General features: G+C 32.4%; 1 protein-coding gene across 7 annotated transcripts in view; it reads right to left on the bottom strand.

The window, feature by feature from the left end:
* LOC126744524 (tyrosine-protein phosphatase Lar) overlaps positions 1 to 27382 on the bottom strand; it is a 1889525-nt gene that overhangs the window by 1316945 nt on the left and 545198 nt on the right. For 6 of the 7 annotated variants that reach the window (XM_050451980.1, XM_050451999.1, XM_050451965.1 and 3 more), the window contains exon 1: positions 25937 to 26115. The exons of the other annotated variant lie outside the window; for it this stretch is intronic. The gene's annotated coding sequence lies outside the window, so the exon portion shown is untranslated. Of the gene's footprint in view, positions 1 to 25936; positions 26116 to 27382 lie in introns of those variants that run through there. 7 annotated transcript variants of the gene reach the window in all.

The following is a 27382-nucleotide window of genomic DNA, read 5'->3' as shown; positions in this document are numbered from 1 at the left end:
TAATTTAGGAGTAGGATTTACGGTTTTGGTGAGATCTGAGACTGACGATGTTGAGGGGACTGGCTCCCTGTTTGTGGTTATCTCAGGGTAAACCGGTTCCGAGGCCGGCTCGTCTTCGTCTTGTGAAGTCGGAGACAGGCCCGCTTCTTCCCTGGTCCTTTTATTTTTAAGTTGTTTCTTTTGATTTTTATCACTAACCAGATCCCCCAGTTCTGTCAGTTTCTCATTCATTGTGGAATTTTGGATGGTAAGGGTTTCATTATGGTTCAGCACCTCCCCGAGTTTGCATTTCAGGTCCGTGATCTGCCCATTGAGAGAGTGATTCTCTGAGATTAACTTATTCATCTTCTGTTCGAATAGTTGCATTTTCTCGATAATCTGAGTTTTTAAGCCTAATCTCATGCAACTCACTATTACTCCTCTCAATTTGCAAATCTCGTTCCCGAACTGCCTTTTCGAGTTTTCGTACTTCTTCCTCGCTTTTTCCAATCTCCGCACTCTGGGGTGGCGCCTTGCCAGCTCCCAGGTCGGGGTTTGGTGTGGTTTTTATTGTTTTGGATAGTCTAGGATCACTGGATTTGTATTGAGGTTTTAGGAACTTGTCGTCCGACCAGTCGTCCGAAGTCTTACCACTCTCTCTCTCTCATGTTTGCTTTTCATCCTCTTGTAGTCTTCGCTTTTCGTTGATCTGTCCGTAGAATAACCATCAGACATGTCCATTGATTTCTTTTCCTCTTTTTTTTGGCGTTGGTTGTGCCCCCCACTGACGATGGGGGGCGAGTCGACGTTTTTCTCCGCCGTTCTTGCTTTTTGGTCCTCTCTGGTTGTTGTTGAGTGAGTTTGGTGTTCCACGCTGTGTATTTCAAGATGTACTTAACTGACGTGCTCAATTAACAATAATCGAATCAATGAAAATGAATGAAACGAATGAAAATAAACGCAACCTTGAAAGCATATACCAGTAGAAGTGTCACTAAAATGTCGCCAGTTTGATTTGATTGACCTTTAAATAGTCAGTAACAGACGTCCCATTTATGTCATCTAACTCGCATTATTTTGGTGGGACTTATTCACGTGATTTTTGTAGTCATTATGAAAACATGTAAAAACGTCATTATAGTCATTTGCTGACGTGTTTGCTGCGGTTTTTAGATGTCAATTGGTTGCCTGGATTTGATAGTTAAATTTTTTGTTTAATCCTAATACATACATGTATCGAATAAGCTCATATTTTCTAAAAATTGGTATGTAATTGTATATTTATCAGTTACGGATATACCAAGGTGAATAAAAAAAAAAAACAAAGTTAATGAATAAATAATGTTTATTTACCAATTTACAAAATTACAACCTACTATGAACAAGTTAAGTATTTTGTTACAATTCTTATTTTATTTAAATATAAACATCAAATCGAAAAAAACATTTAAAAACATGCACTTTCAGTAATATTTAAAGTAAATTTTCCTGCATCATTTGCTTAGCTTATATTTGTGGTTAGTCTCTCGGAGAGTATTTTTTCCCTAAGCTTGTAGTAATCTCAGAGACTAATCTTGCAGAGTCAAAATCTTGGCTTGGCATGCTGAATTCACTATCAAGTTCACACAAATTCATCCTATATTATATAGCAGTTTTTCACAAATAACAGATATCCAAATTTTCTAAATAAACAAGTTTTAATCCATATTTTTCATAAAAATGCACAATTAAAGTTGCAACTCACAACTTTTGCGTAATTTTCTAAATCTTATCACAATAAAATAACATCGACATTTTAGTATATAAATTACAAACTTGCAAAAAGATTGGATAAGCTCCAACATAAACAAAACAAAGCAAATCAATGTTAGAATTTATATTATGTGGCGCCATCCGTCAAAAACTGCTGGAAGAAGATTTAAAATACAGTAATCGGCGACAAAATCGATAAGACACTGTGTAGATATGATAAAAGTTAAAAAATAACCCAAGATTAACAAACAGTACTTCAGATTTACCTTTAATTTGGTACACAGATTCTCGCAAATATTGCGCTTACCTCTCCTATTTTGTTCTCCGAAGTTCGATCTGTTTAAATTTAAACTTAATAAACTGTAAACAGTTACCATTGGTAAAGCCGGCAACAACCTGACAATCCCTGATCAAGATGGAATCAAACAGAAAATAATTTGACCAATTTTCACCTGATTCTGATGTAATGTGGTTTTTATTTTTTGTATTAAAAATATTTTGTATAGAAGAAAACGACGGTAGTCTCAAAGGAAGCATATATTTAAAAAACTAAAATTGATTTCAGCAGTTTCACTCTTAAAATTTGAAACAAACCGAATGTAACCTTTTTTATGAACATCTCTCTGTCATAGCCGTATTAGTATTAGCAGATGATCAAAATATGAATTTTCAAGATTAATTGATCTTCCTCTAATTGCGTATGCTGCGCCCAATCTTTTGATATACTGTGCGCTCGCGTTGACAGTAATTTGATGTCTTAAATTAAGTTACAACAAGTTTTACTAAAGTCGAAATTATACCTATTTGTAATGACGTCATTTTTGTTTATCTTTATTTAGCATATTCCAAACAGCGGCGGCAACAAACTTTTGAAAAAACTTGGTGTCTGATGATTATTCATCTTTTATATACTAGGTTATGTGAAATATCCGTCACTGTCAATCAAAAATATTGGTTTGTCAACTTGTTCTTGAAAGTTAATTCGAAAAGTGTTAGATAATGCCTAAAAAAAGATATAATAGGTGTAATGAACAATCGCAGCTGATGATTTTAAATATATTGGCTTTTTTTCTACCGGAAAAGGAACAAGCTCGCTGTATCACATTCTCAAATTGAATTGCACTTCAAATTGAGAATGTGATACAGCGAGCCGCAGATGCAACAAAATTGAGCACAACAACGATCGCAAATATAAAGAAGAATGGGATAAAATCAGATCAGGATTACGCAGCCCGTCTATCTTCCAAGCAAAAGACAGCAAAAACCAAAATTACAACATATTTGAAACATAGAATTCGGGACACAATTTATTCTATGTACGCCAGAAAAGAATATGTAATATTGGTAACAATAAGAGAAAAGTTCAGGGAAGAAATTGAATATTTTGAGCTTTCCATTGACTCCTTAAGAAGATGAATCAATAGTATAGGCTTCAAGTGGAAAAAATCAAATAACAGAAAATATTTGATGGACTTGCCAAATATTGTTCATAAAAGAACAAATTTTTTAAGGGAGTATATCAAAAATAGAAATGTAGGTCCGGAAGGTTTTACTCCAGTTTTCATTGACGATTCAAGGAAAAACAGTGAAGGTAAAAATTATCTGGTTATCTTTTTAGATTTTTTTTTTAATAAAAACTATTGTCCTTGTAAGGGCCCTCTAACTTCATAATTTCATCTGTTTCATATAATTTCTCTCTAAGACAATATGAGGGAATTTAACTCCACACACTACTCGTATGTGCATGGAACATTACTTATTAATTACATTAAATTTATGTTCTGGAAGAATAATTTCTAAAAGAAGAGAATTGAATTATCTTTTATTTTTAAGGTCATCGTTATGTCGTGGTCCACGCCGGAACCAAAGATGGCTTCATCAAGGGTGCAAATTTAATATTCAAGAGTGGATTAAAGACGGGAGGTTATCATGACAATATGAACAGGAAAAACTTCGAAAACTGGTTTCAAATCTTCGCCCAAAGTCATTTATAATCATGGATAATACAAGTTACCATTTTGGTTTATTAGAATAAATTCCGAGAAAATCTTGGACAAAGCAGAGACTGACCGAATAGTTGAAGAAAAAGAATATTGGCTTTCCAGAAAAAGCCATGAAAGATAAAATATGGAGTATTTCACGCAGAAACTGCCCTAGTGAAAAAAAGTACTTCCTTGATGAATATGTTAAACCTTTAGGACACAAAATTTTGCGACTGCCACCATATCATTGCCAATTTAATGCAATTGAAATGGTATGGTCGGAATGTAAACGAAAATATGATCAATATATTTCCAATTTTAAGGGGTCACCTTCAGAAGTTCTGACTACATGGGAAAGGGTAATAAACGAAATTTCTATAGATCATTAGCAAAAATATGTTTTTCATACAGAAAAGGTACTTGAAAAGGCTTGGGAGGCAGTACAAGTGTGTGATGCCTATGACATTCTGCCACTTGTGATTACGACTGACGAAGACGACGATGACGAAGACAATATCTCTGATTTCAGTTCTGACTCTGACAATACTGACGAGATTGATTAAGCTTTTTTTGTTCTAGCAAATTTTATTTTATGATCGTCGTTTAAGTATTCAATCATATCGTTGCAATTTAATTAACTTGGTAATGCAATATGGCGTTTTTTTTGAGTTTGTATGTTTTATTTTTTGGAATGGTATTTTCATTTTCATTGTGTTAACATATTTCTTCAAGCAGCATTTTTTTTCATGAACAAGTAAATTAAATTGTCAGTATTTAAATTTTTCCCAGTGAGTTAAAATAATTTTATTCCATTATTCACAATTTTTGTAAGCTCGGTTTTGTTACGTCTACTGCTCGTGCCGAATTCTACTTTTCAAATATGTTGTAGATTTGGTTTTTGCGGTCTTCTGCTTGAAAAATATATGAGCAGCGTAATCCTGATCTGATTTTACCCCATTCTTCTTTATATTTGCGATCATTGTTGTGCTCAATTTTGTTGCATCTGCGGCTCGCTCTATTACATTCTCAATTTGTGCAAATTGAAAGCAAAGTGCAATTCCGTTTCGGACTTGTTGTTTATGTCCCATTATTTATGATTAAATATAATAATATTTGTTAATTGTTAAGTTTGTTAATAATACAATAAATACTACAAGATTTTTTAAAATTTTTTGGGAATGAAAGTATATACACGAATATAAAAATATTATAATAGGCTGCTAAAATAAATCATTTGTTAATTTTTGAACGTATAAAAATACATAGCAGACTATTAATTTCTGAAGGCGATGGTAAAGTTTCTAACCTAATATTGATTGGCAAAAATATCTACGCCATACGTTTTTTCTCACCTGGATGACGTAACTACAAATGGGTATAATTTCGACTTTACTAGTCTTCAAGAGCAATAGATATTCCGGGTTCATAATCATAGCAACTCTATCAAACTTCTGAAACTTCCCTAGACATCTTTAATAAAATCTATATTGCAACAAAAACTAATTGAAATTTTGACTCCCTTCCTCTTTTGTTGTCCCGCTGAACTTACCAACTTTTGATTTAATTAATATTAATAAGCGTAAGAAAATACGTCTTTCTTTTAGGAACAAAAACAGTTCTGGAGATGATGGGCTGTCTGCAAAATCTTTTGTGCCAATAATAAGTAACTCTTAGAAATATTTTTCTTTCACAACGTTTAAAAGCATTCGAGGTGATCCCTATTTATCGAAGCGAATGTTGTAAGACGTTGCAAAATCTTATAGCATTACTAAAACTCCGAAAATCCGGATTATTGTGAGACCCTTAGTGTATTAGACCCAAAACTCATCCTCGAAAGACGTTACAGACAAGTTGATGGTTACCACTAAAATTAAGAAAAAAGTATCAAAATCAAAATAATTTATTACCAAAAAAACACATAAAGTGTGTAATATTAGTGAACATAATATATGTATATTGTATATTGTATTTTTCCTTCCATGTATTACGAGTATACTATGTATTACGAGTATACTGTGTATTACCCTGCGTGTGATTATAAAAACCGATGGTGTCGATGTAAATAGCTACGTGGAATAACCCTAATAAAAGCTAACTAAAAAAAAAACAAGATTTATTACAAGGCAACGACAGAGAAAGAAAGCCGTGGAGAAGAGGATCGCAAAAGCAATACTATTATCACTGAAACGCCAATTTATTAAGTCAGCACACTTTACAAATAAATTATAAATAATAAAAATCGAAGACGATGCTCTAATAATTGAAACATATCAACGCAATAAAACTCAGTGTATTAAATTTACTATAAACCCTGAATAGTTAAAAGATCATTTATAATATAACTTTTAAATTTATGATAGCTTAGGTTTTTTATCAAATTTGTTAAATTATTTCACATTTATAATTTTGTGCGCACCTACTACTAAGAACGATTAATATTCCTGATTTTAGAATTTTGAAAATAAAAATTGTACATGTGATATTTCGTGCGATTGTGTAGTTATATGTGACCTGAAAGGTATACTATAGTCGGATTACCGAACAGATGGAGTAAATGATGTGCGCGAAATATAGGCCCGCCCATCGATGCAACCTTGGCAGATTTAGACGAGGAGAATTATGCCTACTTATTTTAAATTATTTTACTGTACAGCTTTGCTTTGTAAGCAGCTTTTTTTTTTAAATATAATACGGTCGCCTGTAAAATGGGTCCAAACCGATTTTGAGGTTGTGCCAGGTAATGATATCTTTGGTATATGATCCCTTTTAAGTATTTTGTTATGCAAAGTTATGTTAATATATTGGGGTTTACCGAAAAGGGATTCCTTTTAAGTAATTGTGCCAGGTCAAACATTTAGGGTGTGATTGGCCAGATTCATCAGAACCGAGCGCTACCTAAGGGCTGGAAGTTTTGCCTATAATAGTAAGGACCAATAAAAATTGTCATACCTCTTGAGCGCTCTTACTTATTTATTACCTGCTGCTTCTAAATAATATATTTATTTAGCAAAAGCTACATTCAATAAAAACATAAATGAAATATAAAGTAAAAGTTGGCCATAACTGTATCAGGACACTCCGGTTTGTCCATGGATGGTCTCGGTAATCCAGAAACAGCATCCCGGTTCCAGAAATATCCTGTCAGAGGTAGACCATAAATTAAAACTAGTCTTAACCTAAACATTATTTCCTTGCCCCACTTATTAAAAGCACAGTTAACTGTTGTTTGCCTTATAATAATAAAAATAATGTCGACTCAGGTTGATCGAGTCGGTTCGGTTGCAAGCAGCCGATGACACACATTTGGAACTTGCTTGACCTTGCTGACCAGACACATTGGTACCCCCGTGTAACACTTAGAAATGCTTCGGTAGTTCCAAGAAGCTGTAACCAGTATCCCGGTTGGCCCAAAAATACCCAGTCAACAGATAAACTCAGAATCAAGATGATGATTGGAGCGAAAACAATGCATACTATAGTAAAACTTAATAAACGACATAATTAAAATAACATAATAAAATAACAAACACATTTTTAAATAATAAAAGTTTCTGCTGTAAACTGGACTTTTTGCACTTTGTTGTATGCTGGATGCTCGTTATCATATTATGTTTTATATATATGTTCATAATCACTTCCTTTTCAGCAATGGTCAAATGTTTTCGTATTCTTTTCTTGGGGGGTGACAATGGGGGTGTACGTGGCGCGTCAGCTATTATTTGTTAACAAACAAATTAACAAAAAAATAAACACAATCTCAACTTTTCAATATTGCGAAGATTCAAATATTCGAATAGCAGAAAATTCAACCAAAACGATCTAAAGCCGCTCGACTAATAAAATTAAATAAAACCCCAAGTCATGAACCCTATCGAGGCTCTAGACCACACCTCCGGCGCAGAACGATCACGTGACCACTCCATCTGTTCAGTAACCCAAGTATATAAGAAAATATCATACAACTGTTTTGTAGTTTCTTTGTAGTAGAGAAAGCATAATTACCCAAATAGTACATAGTTTTTGTAAGTGTTTTAAGTAATATAAATAAATTTTAGTCGCATGTATGTTATTTTTATTTTGTTAAAATTTTAATTTCACCGAGAAATGAAATGACGTTGTTATTTATTATCTTCAAGCAATAGCTTGATTTTTTTTTTCCAGTCAATAGACCGGATTTGTTTTGGAAATTGTCATCTCTACAAAATGGCTTAACTCCTGATATTATAATTAAACTTAGTTTTAACATCTTGCATATCAGAAAATCAGACTGCTACCCCAATATACCATTACCACTTATACAGACTGAGCTTTATTAAGTATGCTTTAAAAAATTTGAGAGTGAGTTTTCAATTTAATTTAGCCAAAAGAATAGTATAGTCAATCACAGAATAAATTATATGAATAATAGCACAGCCATACAGGTAGTTAATTGACTTTCTTTATTGCTTCTGATATGATTAACCATATTTACAAGACTTATAGCGCTATACTTTTTTTTAAAGCCTGACTGACATGATAGAATTATCTTATTAGGATATACAAATTCATTTACTTGCTGAAAAGTGTAGAGAGCACTGGCAATATACTTATTGGCCTTAGATCCTTAAAACCTTTTGGATTTTTAACTGTGTGATTGGATTTTGACTGGTTCAGTTTCTGGTGTAGATGGATGGTGGATTCTTCAATGAAACTATACTTTGCTTGAAGATTTAAAATTGATTTACTCGGTACACGTTAATCGTCAGAGAGAAACAAAAGAACAGAAAATTGAAAGAATAAGACCCGAGCGACATATCTTGACAGACAGACTTAACAAGACATAGGGTTGTACAAAAAAACGTTATACTTAGGGTTATGATAAATCAAAATTGTACATACTTGTACGGACATGCGAGTCAAAGTTAAAACTAATTATTTAAAACTAAAACTCGTTAGTCTTCAGATCAGTAGGCCTGACTTTATTAGCTGTCAACTTCTTCCTGTATGTGTGAGTGTGGACACAAATGACGTACGGATCAAGTGGTGGTTCCACTTCTTGTCTGGACTTCGGCTACTCGATGAATTCCATCCTTGCCAGCATGAAGACTTAGGACTCAAAGGCCATCTAAATGGATGTTTAACGTCGTTCTTAATGAGGACCAAGGTTCCATTTTTTATTGCAGTGGGCGGTTCTTTCCATTTGTATTGGCGCTGCAGCTGGGAGATGTAATAGCTCGAAAACTGCTTCCAAAATTGTTGGACCAACCTTTGTACATGCTTAAGTCTGGTCAGGTGGCTGGATTTCTCATTAAGCAGGTCAGGTTTAGGAGGATAATATATGTGCCGACCGATGAGAAAATGCGATGGAATAATAGGAAGGAGGTTATTTGGATTGTCAGATAGGGAAAAGAGTGGCCTTGAATTTAATATTCCCTCTACTGGAATTACCAATGTATTGAGTTCTTCAAGGATGACATTTCTATTGACAAGAGTGCTTTTCAAGTGGTGCTTTGCACTTTGAAAAGAGCGCCTGTCTTGACTGAATATTTAGGCAACTTAATTTTTGGCACTAAAACATTCTGAAGCCATTACTATTGGCTACTGGGGCTGGAACATTGGAAATAACCAGTTTCCCTAAATCGATGATGAATAATTGAAAGGATACGGCTATCTGGTAGGACACGATTCGGATACCTTTCCTGATAAATACGTCTGGCTTCTGTTGCGTTACCATCGGCGAGGACATATACGGAATGCATTGCTGCCATTTCTTCATTGGTATAATTTACCATTACATTAATACCATTACTGATATTTAGAAAAATACCGTGGAAATGAAATAACTTAGTAAAAAATGAAATAAATGATGCGCTGTGATGGTTTTTAACAATTTGACATTTAAAATCAGAGCTCATGCGTAGGCGACTTTATTTGCGTTAAATAAAGCTGCGTTACGGCACTTTTTTACTCCCATTTACTTTTTAAAGGCGTTAAAAACATGCGTATTTCTTAAATTATTTATATTTTTTAACTTTTCATACTTTTTGTAATAAATCTGATGCCTTAATTTGCTTGCAATCGACGAACAAACATTTTCACACCGCATCAGATTTTTAGGGAAGTAAAATTTTTTTTATTTTTTTAAGTGAAAACCTTGCGTTGGACTAAAAAAAACCAAGAGATCAAATTTGCTCAAAAGTGATTGTGGATTTTAAAAATATTTTTATTTTAAGAAAAAGAAGTGGCGTACTATTTTTTTCACTAAAAATATTTAATAGAAGGCCTGTAAGGACGCCACTGGCAGAAAAAATATTTTTCTTTGCGCATCAAAAAATACGTCTTAATGCATAGAATACAAGTACCAAATTTTATAAAAATGTCTACAATATTGTTTAGGTTATTATTAAAAAACGGATTTTGAATTGGATTTGAAAATAACACCCTGTATCTCAAAAGTTAAGACGTTTAGGACATATGTTCATAGAAACTTTTTTTCTTAAAATGGGTCCAGGAATCAACCTCTTAAATATTAGCACGTCTTTAACACGTTCACTGCCAAGCAAAATTTGCAATTATTTCACTAGCGCCACAAAAGTAGGGGTCAAGAAAAAAAAAGTTCTCCTGAAGCCACTTTGTCTAGTCAAAGGCTTTTAGTTATTATCACGTCACCTGCAGTTAGTTTTTTTGTACATGTCATTTTTATGTCAAAAGTGACGAAAATGTCACGCGGTCTAATAGACCGAGGCGGCGCGGAAGTAACTTTTTTAATCATACGCGCCAACGCGATCCATTCCTCGGTCCACACAGCGATTTTGCGCAATCCTAACAAGTCAGCACGTGGAGTCTGGTGTCTTTCTAATTACATTTCAATTAGTACAGGTTTGAGACGGAATAGGTGGTTTTTGTTGATATTTTTGTTTGTACTTTACGTTTCTATAATGTCCAGGAAACGTGCTTTGACGCAAAAAGAGTTACAAGACGAAATTGATCGAATTATGGAAAACATGTCAAATAAATCTTCTCAATCACAGGATAATGGTAAGAGAAACGTATCTTTATTCCGTAAATCGGGTATAGTCGTGCTGCTTTTTTTGTAGTGGGTAGATTAGGTTATTATGATATAGGAATATATTTTATACCTATATACTAACTGGAAGTTCCGATATATATTCTACCAGCTCCTCCGTGCCTGCTCAATGCACAAACAACAGTGACGATGAATTATCTGGTAATTCTGGTACAAATTCTCCATTGCCAGGAAGTAGTGCTGCGAATCTTTATGCCACACAAGTTATTAAAAGTGAGGCAAGTGTAAGTAGTAAATCTAGGTTACATAACAAACTGGTTACCCACAAATAAAAATGAAATCAAGATTTGGCTTGTGTTTGAAGTTTTTGGCTTGCTCTCCTATATGGGTATTGTAAAAATGCCTAATGTACAAGCCTATTGGAGCCGAGAAGATATGTATAAAAACTCTATGGCTCCCAAAGTTATGACACGTAATAGATTTGAGCTGCTACTATGTATGTTACACTTTGCAGATAATCAGGATAATCCAGAAAATGACAGACTCCATAAGATTGAACCTTTGATTGACAAAATAGTTACAAATTTTAAATCATCATATGAACCTTCCGAAACTTGCTGCATTGATGAGTCTCTTATTCCATTTAGGGGGAGATTGATAATGCGACAATACATAAAAAACAAACGCCATAAGTATGTCATAAAAGTATTTAAGTTGTGCAGCAAAGGAGGTTATACCTACAACGTTAAAATTTATGCTGGAAAAAACTTAGACCAAAATCGTACTACTCCTACATCTGAAGTTATGAGTCTTTTTGAACCCATATTAGATTCAGGCCGTACTCTCGTAACAGATAACTGGTATACAAGTGTAGATTTGGCAAAAAGACTGATGGATAGACAAACATATTTGACAGGGACATGCGAAAAAACAGACGAGGCCTTCCAAAAGATCTTGTAAACAAAAAACTAAAATCTGGAGAAATAGCCGCTCTCGAAAACCAGGATGGTGTCACAGTAATTTTATAGAATGATAAACGTAACGTTTTAGTTCTTTCTACAAAACATAGCAACACAACAGTAGACGCGACAAATCGCAGACAAAAAACTGTAAAAAAGCCTGAAGTCATTGTAGCATATAATGCAGGAAAGGTCGATATATCTGATCAAATGACAGTTTATCAGACACCTTTACATAGAACCTTTAAGTGGTACTGTAAGTTAGGCGTGGAGATTATCCTGAATACTGCGATGGTCAATGCATGGATTATGTATAAGGAAAGTGTGGATGCCACAATTCCCTTACTTCAGTTTTGAAAAGCTGTGACATATAAGTTATGTGAAGCGCAGGATCCTTTAGAGCAACCGGATGCAGAGATTACTCCAAAAAGAAAACGCCAAAAACACGAAATGAGCAAAAGTGACTATAAGACGAAGATCTTTCAGTAAATGCTATGAAAAACTAAGAACCGAAAAAGGATGGAAAGAGGCACGAAAACTCACTAGAGTACGTTTTTATAGTAAAGGTTGCGATGATGAACCGTTTTTCTGCTTGGACTGCTTCAATAAAGTTCATAGATATGAAAATCCATAGATAGGATTTTTTTTTATTACATTTGTTCATACATTATTATCTAAACTGCTGGTTGTTGTTTAAGATTATTTCAAAAATAGACAATATATTATGTAAAATATTCTTATTTCTCTATCCTACCATATTTAGAAATGAAATATGCAAAATAATAAAAATCTCTCGGCATATTTTTAAAAAACTAATATGTTCCAACTATCGTCAGACGCCAACTCGGTCTATTACCAGCCCTAAACCAATGTAAAATAAAACAGTTGGCGAAGGAGGATTGAATATTTAGCTCGGTCCTATAGACCGCATTGGCGAGGGTGGCAAAATTTCTTTTTGGTCTTATAGACCGAGTTGGCAGCGAACGTGTTACACCCTCTATATTTCTAGATTGGAAATTTTTTGTTTAATAGAGCCTCTATTTATAATAAGCTTTTTAATATAGTCTTTATCTTCAGGTGCCTGATCACGAGTCTCATTTGATTCAGTCATTTTTCGTCAAAAATTAATTGTAAGCTCTAGCAATTCAAGCAAAAGGAAACATAAATAGCAAACCAAACTTTTAGGTCAAAATAGGTAATGGAAAAATTGTAAATAGGAATAGAAAATTGTAAGTGGTAAATGGATACCTGCTTTTTCGCAACATCCTGCGTCGGAGAACCAAAAATAATGGCTGGATTTTGGATGGTTCTGTTTCTAGTTTATTTCTGGTGTAAATGGATGGTCGATTCTTCAATGAAACTATGCTTTCCTTGAAGATTTAAAATTGATTTATTCGGTACACGTTAATCGTCAGAGAAAAACAAAAGAAAATTGAAAGAATAAGACCCGAGCGACATATCTTGACAGACTTGACATGACGTAGGGTTGTACAAAAAAAACAAATTGTGATAAAACAAAATTGTACACTATGCCAATAGGTTAATATGATAAAAATACTCGGAATGTATTGACAGGAGTTAATTACATGCGTAAGTGGATTGATGCAGTAAGGCAGATACATTTTTAGGTCCCCGTTAAAGCTAATGCCTGATTATCTTTTTAAGTTTCTGTTTTATATAGCAACAACAAAGTCCTTGTAATAATAGGATCAAATGTTTTCCTCACATTTCACCTCTTCCCAATTACTATACTGTAACATTCAATAGGTTAGTCCTGTAATACAAATATATTTGCTTTAGATTAATGTACTTACATTTATGCTATAAAGTATCTTGTCTCGCCTGCCAAAAATTGACTGTAATAAGCCTTAACATTATATAACACTACACAAGTTTAAATAGCAGTAATAAAAAACTCAAACAAATAAATTACTGAAAGAACTGAAACATAAATCCTTTACACTTCACTTCTATAACATATGTCTCTTTTTTACAGGAACGCAATATGCCCCTGTAATTAGTATGTACGCCCTAACAAATAACAAACCTTTCCGAATCCGTTTTTTTTTTAATTACCACTCTTATTGTACCAGTATGCTCTGAATAGATTTTATTACCAAAAAGAAATTTTTTCTCTTACATTTACGACCCTGTTAACACGACAATAAAAGTCATCCCCGTTTCCAATTATTTAATAATGGGTCTCTTGTGGAATTTTCAATATAAATTTTCATCGAAAATTCATTATTGACAGCGCTGACAGCCACTGTTGGATTTAACATTTAAAGGAACACAATTCAGTAAATAATAGAATTGGTTTTGGTTCTTTGGAATTTATTGTTTAAGCCCTTTTAACATATCGTCCCTTTTTATTAGGCTGCCCTGTTTTTGAAGTAATGGCGTTAAAAAATGTTCGTTCGATTATCTTAATGGACTTTTAATGGAAAAATACATTTACACGTAAAAAGTTCCTAGCAACCACTGATGTCAAAGGAGAGAAAAAATATGTGTATGTCCAAGGTTTAGCTTGCCTTGTAATTCTGTGTTTGTACGGCGTTTTGATGAAAAATGAAATATGATTAACAAGTAATTTTTTAGGTCCCTTTATGATTTATGTAAGACAACTAATAGCAATTCTACATACACCCGACCGTTATTGGTTCTCGCTAAAATCTGCTCAAATCTGCTCTCATAAAGGCCGAAATTTATTTCGAACGAGTTTGCTGAAAAAGCCGACCTTTCCTAAGCGAAAGAGCGCAGGCAAACCGCTACAAGTGTCGATTTAGGTAAATTTCTTGTACCTTCGGCCTAACGATAAATCACAAAGTGCTCGATTTAACTGTCAAGTCAGAATGCGGGATTCGGGTTGGATCCACGTTTCTTTTGTTGGCATTGCGGATTTTTTTTTGCATATATAATACCGAACTTTACTTAATTGTGTAAGGCTTGTAACCATTGTAAAGAAAGAGGGATGTCAAATTTACTACAAACGAAAAAAAAGCTAAAAATCTGTTTCTAAAAAAATATTTTAATGTTTATTTAGGTCACCATAAACTTTTACTTCATAACCATAATTATGTTCAACATAACCTTCTTTTTTAAAAATTCTTTGAAAAATCTTACACATGTATCAAATTTGTATCGAGAAACATATACTTTCAATTGAATGCGCACTGGTATTAACAATTTCGTTTAAATGAATGTCAAGAATTATATTTAAAATTTCATTGAAACGTAAACTCAACATAACTTTTAATGATGAGCAAGTTTTCTTGCAAGGACTGCAGCTGCATGGGTTTCTTTTTCTATAGGCGATACTAAATCGAATAAGTAATATAAAAATGTCTGTAAATAAAATATTTTACTTCCAATCTCTTTATTCACTACATGTTACCAATCTAAACATAATTACTACATTTGAACTCCAAAAGGTTTTTTTTCCCTGACAGGGTATTTAGTCAGTAATATTTTTGAAAGAAGGCTGGATAAATATCTTCCTTTCTTTTGCTGTGAAAACATAGATATTTGTTTCATACAGTGCGGCTCTTAAATGTCTCCCTCCTCTTATCTTTTGAATGGGTTTATATAAATTTTTCAAATTTGGCACATATCATAAGCAACCTAAATACTACTTTTTGGTCCCTATCTTATTTTGCAAAACTTCAAAATGGCGGCGGGACGCCATTTGGAAAGTGGCAACATCAATTATTCTTTAAGGTAGATCGAAGATAGATTCTGGCCGAGTGACGTAGACGTTTTGTTTCAAGTAGCCCAATAAAAAAAAGTCCAGAGGTGTAAGATCGGGTGACCTGGCTGGCCACTCGATAGGCCCTCGACGACCAATCCACCGATTAGGCTAAGTATTAGTTAAATATTCTTTAATAAAGTGAGGCGGCGCCTCATCTTGTTGAAAAACTGTTACCAACTAAAATTCATAGGGATTGTCTTCAATAATCTCAAGGATCAGTGGTTCTACTGCATTTTCCAACATGTTTAATTAAGTAAAAGGTCCCCTGTCAAATTTTGATCTTTATTACACCTGAACAGGTGTAGTAAAGAAAATAAAGTGGGAGCTTTCAAACAATGTATCGCATGACTCCCCTTTCTATCTAATTTTATTTTGTTTTGCAAAATGAAGTATGGACCAAAAAGTAGTATTTAGGTTGCTAATAATGTGTGCCAAATTTCTAATTTTTATATAAACGCATTCAAAAGATAAGAAGGCGGGATACAAATAAGAGCCGCACTGTATAATCGAACTTAAACAATCTGGTGGTAATTTTGGATATATGAAGAGTTGTTTTTTAGATTTATAAATATATAACCACGTTGCAGATGTTGTAACAGATGGTTAGTCTTTATGGCTTACCAAATTGGTAGCCGCCCTTTTATTTTGTTAATTTAATAGGTACAATTTTATATCTTACATGTCATGTACAGGTAAAGCCCTTCATTATGGTTATACAATTATTTAGTTCAAATTAATAGAAGCAAAAAAGTTATTTTTTGCAATGGTACTTACCCCCACACTCGCTTTATAGTATAACAAATTAAACCTGTAGGACCCGACGAATTATCCTATCGATAAAGGAAGACCGACCAATTGATGCTCACTAAAAAAATAATGCAACAGGAGACATGGCGACCGAGAGTTTTTACCTCCAGATCAAAAAACTCGATTACCTGCTGATAATTCTTCTTTTTCAAATTTCTCCTTTGAAGATTTTGTAAGAATTAGATCGTTATAGTCCCTTTCAAATAAATAGAGAGTAATAGTTATATATAGAGTAATAGTAATAGTTATACAGGGTATCCTGGTAAATGTGGGAAATCTCTCGGATTCAGGTAGAAAATAAAAAAATAATATGGAACTTTCCTATTAAAAAATTTCCTATCCTAGAGCCTCCCTACGAAAATACGGCCCCTTAAAAACGCCGCTGGAAATCCGGTTTTTCTTAAATAACTTTTGAATTACTTAGTATAATTTATTAAAAAATTTACGTGATCAACACTAGTAAAGGACCTCTTAAAACATAGTCAGTAAAAAACACTTACCTTATTTATTTTCCAGGGGCGGACTACGTTGTACACTCTTATACTTAAATTTTTGAGCACCCTGTATGATAAAGACTCTGAAATATTAAATATGGATAGCTTTGAACTTCAAACTAAAGAAAGGACACTCTTGTTCATTATCGATAAAATTAAGCGTTTTGGGGAAAAAATAATTGAGGAATCACTGTTTTATTTTAATTGAAAAGAACCACGAATGTTCTTTTCTTCAGCGATTCGACAGTTACTGAAACAACACACAAATTCCATTTTAAGTTGTTTAATCTGAAAAAGTACATGTTTTAAAAAATGCAGTGTGGTTCTGGAAAAAACTACCTGTAAAAGAATGTAAACGAAAATGTTTTTCCATTTTTTTATCGGCATTTTTTGTTTTTCTAAACGCACCATTCTTGCAAACGTTTCGATGGTACACCAGCCCTATTTATTTATTTACATCCGCCGGATTACCTGACAAAAGCACCAAAAAACTTTACATTACCAATTAAACCAACTTAACATTTAATATGCTAAATTAGTATATTAAATGTTATTAAATCTGTGAACATTTAAAAATCGTATCTTCCTGTACCCTTGTTATAGCGTTCAAGCCCTACCTTTTTTCTCATTTTATTTATTAACTAAGTCCACTACTTTAATGTTACAGAATTGAAATAGTAGACCTGAAGCCAGACTTAATTTTGACTCACCAATAATAAGTAAAAGTTCGAGTTTTACATGGTCAATAAGGGTACTTACTTAAAGACCATACTTAAAATGAATCATTAAGGGCGATCATACCAAAAGCCTGCCTGACATTACATTAGCTCAATTGATATTAATATTCCAAATGTTTCTTATTTAAACAAACTTGCAATTGACAAAAAACTAAAACCAAGGTTAGTTACGAATGACAGTTACCAATGTATCTCACTGAAACGGTCAATCAAACATTTAATGTTCATCAATGTGAGCTTTACATTACATTTAATTTTTGTGATGACTTAATTGACTAGTTGATCTTCAAAAACCTTAGTTAAAATACAATAATCAATCTTTTAATCAAAGCTATGAAGCAGGGTATCTCCATCATTCTTCGTTCTTGCTAAAAGGCAGCACTACCTAGTCTAAAAAAAAAGAAAGCAAAAAGTCAGAGATAGTTCAAAATACTACTGTAGCCAACTTGAAGCAATCGCACTTAAATCTAAAATAATAAAAGATAAAATGAAGATTAATGGGCATGATCTTATTAGCAGACTCCATCATGGCATCTCTCTGACTATGTGCTTTAATAATAATGTAAGGAGCAGTTCTAATATACTGTTTTCCTTACAACTTAATGACTGGTTTACATCTTTGATTGCTGAACATTGCTTTTTGCTATTTAATCAATATATGGTAATTATTTCACCGTAAAAAGTGATGCTAGGCTCTGACGAATTTAGGAATCAATTCTACCCAAAGTCGATAATATTAGCTTCTACAGATCTACTTATGAAGAATCTGAAATGATAAAAAAGTTGCACTAGTTTACGAATGGAATTTAGAAATTTCTGAATGAAGTATAACCTACTTTGAATAATTTGAATAAAGTTCTAAATACCATCATTGTTATTGTCTTCATTTTGTGATTACAACTACTATTTTTTCTTGAAATCAGAAAATAGATAATTGCCGACCTAATAATTCGTCGTCAGACACTCGACGCTTCACAGCAACACAATTTAAATGTGTCTAGGTCGACCAAAGTTTAATGCATTTAAATAGAACATGTTCTATTTTGAAACAAATTGATGATTAGCTGATGAAATCCATTAGCTATATTAGATTGAATAATGGTTTACCATAAATGATCAATAATAGGCCCTGTAGTGAAAAAAATTGTAATTTAGGTGCATCTATTAAAATCAAAATATACCTGTAATATTATTATTTTTACTGACTATTCTTGAAGTCCGTTTCAAACCTTAATACCACAGGTCCCGATTAAATTTCTAGTTATGTGTGGGGTTACTACCATGTTGAAAAATATTTTTCAAAAATATTTTGCTTCATCAGTGTATGAAACCAGTTTCTTGGGTATAATGAAGAAGAGTTTACTGGTTTTATTAATTTGTCGTTCATTAGATGTGTTCTCCATCAATATTTAAGACTTATTAATAATTTAGATTACACAGGGCTACAGGGCACAGATACACATGACTTGCACAGATACACGTGTTTTTTGTGTTATTAACTAGTTTCGCTGTAGCCGTTTCTATCCTCGAGTATACATTTTATAAAATTGTTGGTGTGTAATTTGAAAATATACATTTTGCCCAAATAAAAAATTATATTTGAATAGGCATTCTTTTTATCAGAATACTTTTTTTGTTCTTCTGTCAAAAGATCGATATACACTAATTTTCTCCTTTCAGCAAGTTACCATCAATTTGTGCAGAAGGGTTTTAAATCTGTAAATCCATGTGGAACTTCTTCTAAGTAAATAGTTTTCATATCCTGGATCAACTACCTAATCCTGTAGTCAGTTGTATAATCAGTGAATTGAAAATTCATAGATTTCCAAAATTGGTCAATGTTACAAACAATGATTTCTTTCCAAAACAAGGTGGATCACACAATGATCCTCTTGCAATGATTTCATGCTATGGGGTTGGCTTTTTAACATATGTTTGTTGGAGGTAAGCAAATGCCTTTTTATACCAATATACAGGATACATATAAGATACATCTTTTTGCACAAAAACTATTATTTTATTTCTACCTGTAGTGTATGTAGGGAAAAACCTTCACACAATTTTATTGAAAAAAGTTGTATGTCACTGATTTTATTTTGAATAAAAATTATTCCTGGAGTCCTCACTTAGTTTACCACAAAAACTGATTGTAAATTTTAAAACGTAATTTGCCAAAAAAGCAGCCCAGTATCTTCAGATATCTCGGTCTAGAATACTATGAACACTACATGATGCCACAGACATGCATATCATCTACAGCCGGTTCCGGATTTGGATTCCGGTTATGTGGAAAAAAGAATAATATACTTTTGCCGGTGGCTTTTAAGTTCAATGAAGTAAAATCCAAATTTAAAAAAAAAAGTTCTTTGGACAGATGAGTCCATAATATACATATTTGGGTATATCAAAATCACACAGAAATTCGATAAAGATCTTTTTAAAATGAATTTTCGGTAAATGTGTGCTTGGACGTTATTAAAGTAGTCCATATTTCCAGCCCCCAAGATTGAACTCAAAACTGTTTGTGGAGTTTCTAATGGATCTGCAGGATTACTCAGATTATTTACTGATTAATTTATGCCATTGGATTAAAATGGATGGAGTTCGTCTGCATTTTAGATTAGGTGTGAGAGAAGTACAAATTGCATTGTGGATAAATGTTGAGGGTTGTTGTTGAAATGTTTGAGGTTATGTTGACATGGATGGTTTGCAAAGTAAATATCCGAAAGAAAATAGTGAAAATAATTGTAAATATTGTAAAAGAAAGGCATTGGATCCTGTTGTTTGTGTCCTTTGTGAAGCTCGCTATCACCCAAGTTGTTCTACCAGGTTGGGAAGACTGAATAAGAAAGAAAAGTTCACTTGTTGTGAAAACCCAAAACAAAGTGAGGTTAAACCGAAAAAATTCAGGAAAAACAGTGAAGGATCGGATATTCCGCAAGAAATGGATGAAAAGAAAATCAGGGGAATCATCAAGGAATCTTTTCAACAATTTTTAATGCCCTTAGAACAGAAAATTGACAATAAGCTGAAAGATGTTGAGTCATCAATACAATTTATGTCAGACTCCTTTGAGGAACAAAGAAAGGGTTTTGATGAGCTTTTAATGGAAATTCAGAACCTTAGACAAGAAAATGTTGCATTGAAGGCAAAACTGGCTACCCTGGAGGAGAGACTGGATGACATTGAGGTTGCAGAAAGATCTAATAATACCATTATTCAGGTATACCTAAACAGCCTGAAATGAACACAAATGGCATTGCTTCAAATATACTTAGAGCCCTGAACTTGCCTCTAGGTGACTAGAACATTTTAGAAAGCTACAGGTTAATAAAAATGAAGATGGTCCAATCTTCGTAAGGTTGCATAGCATACAGGACAAAAGGGATATTTTAAAGTCAATTAAACAAATGAAAGGCCTTACAACCAAAAAATGTAACTTAACTGGTCCTGATCGCAAGCTGTACATCAATGAAGACCTCCCCGTTCTTAAAAGGAACCTTTTTCGAAAAGCCAGAGAAATTCAGAAAGTTAAAGGTTACCGGGCTGCATTTTGTGTGAATGGAATAATTTAACTGAAAAAGACAGACCAGAACCGTCACATCAAAATAAGGAGAGAAGAGGGACCTTACCCAAACTTAAGTAAAAAGTAGATATAGGCTTACTTAGTACATTTTTTTACAGAAATTAGAACTTTTTACATTCACTGATCTTAATAGTATATTGGATAATTATAAACAAATCTCTAGAGTTACTTACACCTGTGATTTAAGTGAATTTAACATACCTGGTATGCAGTGTTTTTCGATGAGAGCATTTTAAACCGATGTGATGGATGTCTTGTTTATGTTAAAAATGAATATTTTACTGAATCTCGGGTACTAGTTGATGATAGTCTAAAGATTCTTAAGGTCTCACTGAAAAAGAACTGCAAAAATGTAAATGTTTTAGCTACATATAGAACGTTTTCTCTATCACTGGAAAATTATCTTGAGAGTTTGACCAGAATATCTCTAAAGCTGGATCAAAACAGCATAAATGTATGGGTTGGGGACATGAATATCGACTTATTAGCTACTGAGTCTGATATAACAAATAACTATCTTACAGTACTTCAGGGAAATGGTTTTGGAAGTATAGTAAATAACATAACAAGAAAATCTGAGCATACAGGCACATGTCTAGACCATTGTTTTATTAAATGTCAAAGCGAATTATTTGAAAATATTAATTCTGTTATTTTGGAGAACGATCTTACAGATCACTATCCTATTCTTATTAATATACCACTGAACAATGAAAAGAAAGACTTTCCACACAAAAATTATATTATCAACACTATAAATTATGAAAATCTTTCCGAGCAGTTAAATAATGAGAACTGGGATGATATAATGAGGGAGACAGACATTGACATAGCTATGAATATCTTTATAGATAAACTAAAAGTTATGATTTCTAAGTCCACCCTTACTAAAAGAATTAAAAGTAAAAATAGGAGATTGAAACCTTGGATTACTAGTGGTCTCTTAATATCAATTAGAAATAGAAATAAATTGAAAAAAGAATGCACACACAATAAAAATAATATTATGCTAGTCAATCAATACAAAATATGTTAAGTAAATTAATAAAAAATGCTAAATATCTTTTTTATAAAACATTAGCACAGGAAAATGCTCATGACTCCGGAAAGTTGTGAAAGGTGATCAAGGAAGCCACAAATGATCAGTGTAATAGATCGGTAATTAATTCTATAAAAAATGACCTAAATGTAGATATAACCAATAAAAAGGAAATTGCAAACGAATTTAATTTTTACTTTTGTAGTATTGCAGAAAGACTGGCTGAACAAATGCAACATAGTAATCATGAGATGAACTGGAGGGAGGAGAGAGGGACGTATTCATTCTTTCTGAGCCCTGCATCAAATGAGGATATAATAGAGGCAATATTAAGTTTAAATAAAGGGGTGAAGGGTGGTGAGGACAATATTTCCTCTGATATAATTAAATTAAACCATAACTCACTAATTAAGCCACTGAAACATCTAGTTAACCTCATCTTTAATACAGGTGTGTTCCCTGAGATTTTAAAAACAACTATTATAATTCCAATACATAAGCAGGGGGATAAAAAATCGGTATCAAATTATAGACCAATAGCATTGACTAGCAGTTTAAGCAAAATAGTTGAAAAATGTCTCAAGGCAAAAATATTGAAATTTCTAGAAAAGTACAACCTTCTTCATGAAAACCAATTTGCCTTTAGAGAGTGCCTAAGTACCAAGAACACATTAGTAAGAGCTACAGAAAGAATTATGAGATGTTTAGATGGAGGAAAAAAGATAGTGGGTATCTTTCTAGATTTAAAGAAGGCCTTCAATACTGTGTCACACCAAATTCTTCTGAAGTGTCTAGAACAAATTGGAATTCGAGGTAAGACTAACAAATTAATAGAATCCTATTTAAAAGAGAGAAAACAAAATACAACTATTCTAGATCAAGAAAGTGACAGCCTTCGAATGGAGTTTGGTGTGCCACAAGGAACAGTTCTCTCACCCCTTTTGTTTATTATATATATTAACGGAATTATGCAGCTGTTAGACAATAATGCTATATTCTGCTTTGCTGATGACACAGCAATTATTTTAAGTGGCAATAGTTGGAATGAGGTAAAGATAAGAGCCGAATCAGCTCTAGAGAAAATTAAAATGTGGCTAGACAATAGTCTTCTTTCATTGAACATAGAAAAAACTAAATTTATGACCTTCTCCCTCTCTATTCGTTCCTTGCCTGACTTTGCATGATTCTTTGTGTAGTAATGAATGGATTCCTTGTGTAGGAAGAGCTGAAAATGCATGATTCTTTGTGTAGTAATGGATTAAACTGTAATTGTGAACAATCAATTTTTAGAAAACCTTTGCTGAAGTATCTTTATATTATGTATTACTTGGAAAGAGCATATAAATTATGTTACAAATAAAATCAGAAAATTGATCTACAAATTCTATGAACTCAGATATATCTTAACATTCAAAACCTTAAAAACTGTTTACTATGCTCTTGCTGAATCTATTTTGAACTATGGCTTAATATTATGGGGGAATGCTGGCTCATCAATACTCTCTAAGTTGCAAGTTACACAAAAATGGATTCTAAAGATAATGCTCCACAAAAAGAGAACATATCCAACAGATCTAGTATTTAAAGAGAGTAATGTGCTAAATATAAATCAACCATATGTTAAATCAGTAATTAGATTTATGCTAAAAACCAAATATTTCAGAGATGATATAATGCATGGTCTAAACACTAAAAATTTATCACAAGGAAATGTACAACTAGAAAATCCAAAATACACTAGATGATCTTCCAAGAAATATAAAGATGCAAAAGTATTCTAAAGCTAAGTAAGAAATAATCAAATGGATTATTATTAGTAATTATAGAATTTCCTATCTGATCTGAATTAGTCTGCCGTTCTTGTTGGAATATTTTGTTTTTCTTTAGTTTTAATTTATATTGGTAGGGTGTATTAATGGGATAAAGTAATTTATATTCGTGTAATATGACCTCTTTATTTATATTGTTGTTATGTAGATGTGAGTGCACACACAATATTTTTATATATCATTGTGCACTAAATTTAGGAGTGAAAAAAAAAATAAAAAAAAATAGAAATTTTGCACAATGATGATCGGCCAACTGGGGAGGAATCACTTAAATAATAAACTTGTTAATGGTATTGGACCAGTGGTACAGCCACCCAGGTCCCCAGATCTTAATTTGATAGACTATTAGGTATGGGGTACCATTAAAGATAAAGTTTATGCAAATCCTGCATTTACAAGGGAAGATTTCATTCGGATTCAGCAACGCTGCAATGAGATGTGATAAAATTGTCATGAAGTGTCAGCTGCAATGCATGTGTTATTAGAAGATTTTATTATTTATTTATTTATTTATTCATTGATCAACAGATTCAACATTTCAAGTACATATTACTAGCTAACAGTAATCTTAAGCAATAACTATACTTCTAATAAACAATACTTAGCTAAGTTTATCTCTTAACCTAAAGAGTGGGTACTATCCCAAAATAATAGCTCTAGTAGAAGACTTAAATTTATTTAAAGAAGTACGGAAAAAGTCAAGATCTTTTGGAAATCTATTTACTATTATCTATTTTGTAGTATGTTCTGCAAAAGGAAATATGGAAAGCTCCTGACCTTGTGTTGTGTAAGTGAGATACATGAAGTATAGAGAAAAAAAAGTGTCAAAAATGAATTAAAGTGGATAGACTACTTTTTGAGAAATTTTTATGATTTGATGTTCACATTTGTAATTTTCTCTTATTTTGTTATTCTGATAAAAAGTTGATCATTTAATAAATTTTTTATTTTTGTTTTTGTTAAATTTTTTTTTGTCAGTATCTATTTTAATTTTTTTTTCATGGCAAATGGCGAGTTAAATAAAAAAAACTTAAAGGTGACTTGTAAACTTAATAAGGATTCAAGAAATAATTTTTGATACTAGAAAAACCAGTAGTGCACCATTTTTTTCATTTAAATTGTGCAAAGATATACAAGTGCATAAAGAGAAGATGTATAAATCGAAGATGTATCTTTGCTAGCCATCCAAATATACCAAATTTAAATTAAACATCTAAAAGAGTTTTGAAATCAATCTTTCTTTAAATATAGTTTACACTACAAACTGATATTATTTTGAGGTGTTCTATCTTCCGTTTAAGTTTTTGCTTGAAACTGGAACACTCTGTATATTTTGGGAAAATATTAATTATATTTTGTATGTATGTATAGTATTCCAGTTAAAAAAATAGAACTCCTATGGAAAAACTGTAAGCAAAGAATCCACTTTTTACCTTATTTAATGAATTGTATTACCTAGTAAACTAATGACTGAGATACATGGAACTCCTATAAGAATAATATAAATTAGTCTATTATTTTCTAGTATTTTATTAAAAATGATGAGGCTTTTGTTGATCTTGCTATTTTAATATCCCAGTAAAAGGTGATTCACAAAATAGTTAAGAAGACCCTGGAATTAAGTGGTAAGAGATTTTGTACTAATAATACTAAGATACTAGTCATCATATAGGTTATGTTTTCTACATACTTATCAAGTGAACTTTTAATTACAATTAAATAAAACACAATAATTAAAAATAAATAATTCATAATTTAATAGCGTTTAAGGGTCTTTTAAACTGCAACAAAAAAAAGGTCATCCACAATACACCAGAAATAAGATGATTTTATTGATTGATAAACCACTTTTACTAAATTAATTTTTTCCCACGTCCTTGATAGAGCGATGAACCTATTTATAAATAAACAAATCTGCGCTAAAATTAGCCCCTATTATAATATTTAAATTTAAATAATCGAATGTGTCAAAACAATAACAAATAAAAATACATAACCCAAAAATATGGTAAACTTACGGGCTTTTACGGTCGATTCGCCGGCCACACGCGCGTATATCGTGCACCCTCGTATACTACACAAATAAAAGAATCCTACATAACACGGAAAAATTAAAATACCCGAACGGAAAACACTAAAATTTGAGAAAAACCCCGAAGAAAACCCGATTTGTTTTATCAGACAGCGGCCATATGCATGCGTTTGACAATCGAAAAATGTTGAATGGTGTTTTGGTGAAGGATGGGTGCCGCCATCTCTTCGAAAGCGGATAAACTCGGGGTTTTAGGTCGATATTTCGGTGACAGAAAACTTCTAATTGGGTGAGTTTGTTGTGTTGTGGGATAGACCATTTAAATATTGGATTTCATTATTATTGTGTGGTGATAGATGAAATTAATTACTTTTTAAAAGATATCGTCAGACAGGAAATATTTATTGAAAACTACATTGAAAATGGGTTAACCTTTTTTTTTTAATATTTTAATGGTTTCTAGTCGACTTTAGGTATATCTCCAATTTTTAACATGAAATAGTAAGAGTTGAAGTAGGAAGTTTTGAATATGAAATAGTAAGCTAATCTTCTTTGAACTATTTTAAGCAAAAAAAATTGGAGGCTGAATATTTTTTAATAAGGTACACAGATACACTATCGCTCATATAGGTATAGAGCAACTTTTTAAAATATCAAGTTTTTTTCTTTTTTTATCTCCTTTTTGTAAATAGGTCTGCTTACTTTTTATGTAATAGTAAGACAACTTTATTTAGGTAAATCACAATTTTTATTTTCAATACCCTGTATATATAAAAACTAAAAAAAAATCTAAATTGTATGGGTCAAAAGTAGAGCAACTTAAATTTAAATTATTTATTTTAAATTAATTTACATTTTATTTAGTATCTGGTAGCATATCCTTTATTTCTAATAACTGCTACCATAGGCTAACGAGAGAAGCTTTGTCAGCCTTGTCTGGTTATTCTATGCTGCTACACACCATCAGTTTTTCTTCTACTGCCACTTCTTGGAACTCCTTCCAAAGTACCCCTTCTATTAAAATAAGAAACAGTTCTGGATATTAAAAAGATGCGATAGGGCGTATGACCGCGGGGGCGGTGTGGCTCTTTATATTAGAAATCAATTTAAAACTGAAATTCTCTTTTCTGAGAGTCATGAGTTTTTAGAATGTATCTGGGCAAAAATTACAATAAAGAAAGAACATTTTATTATTGGAATAATTTATAGACCACCTAGATCGAATATTCAGCAGTTTTTAAACAGAATGGAGGACCTTGTTTCTAACTTGTTTTCTTTGTATAACAACATATTTTGTCTAGGAGACTTTAATATTGATATGTTACAATGCGATAATCTTTTCACAAAAAAGTTAGTTTCGATGTTTGAGCCCTTTAATTTGAAACAAGTTATAATGGAGCCAACCAGAGTCACGAAATGTTCTAGTTCCCTA

Source organism: Anthonomus grandis, chromosome 1 (genome assembly GCF_022605725.1).
Source record: "Anthonomus grandis grandis chromosome 1, icAntGran1.3, whole genome shotgun sequence".
Taxonomy (NCBI): domain Eukaryota; kingdom Metazoa; phylum Arthropoda; class Insecta; order Coleoptera; family Curculionidae; genus Anthonomus; species Anthonomus grandis.
The sequence above is the reverse complement of the archived record's forward strand: the minus strand, read 5'-3'. Positions and strand labels throughout refer to the sequence as shown.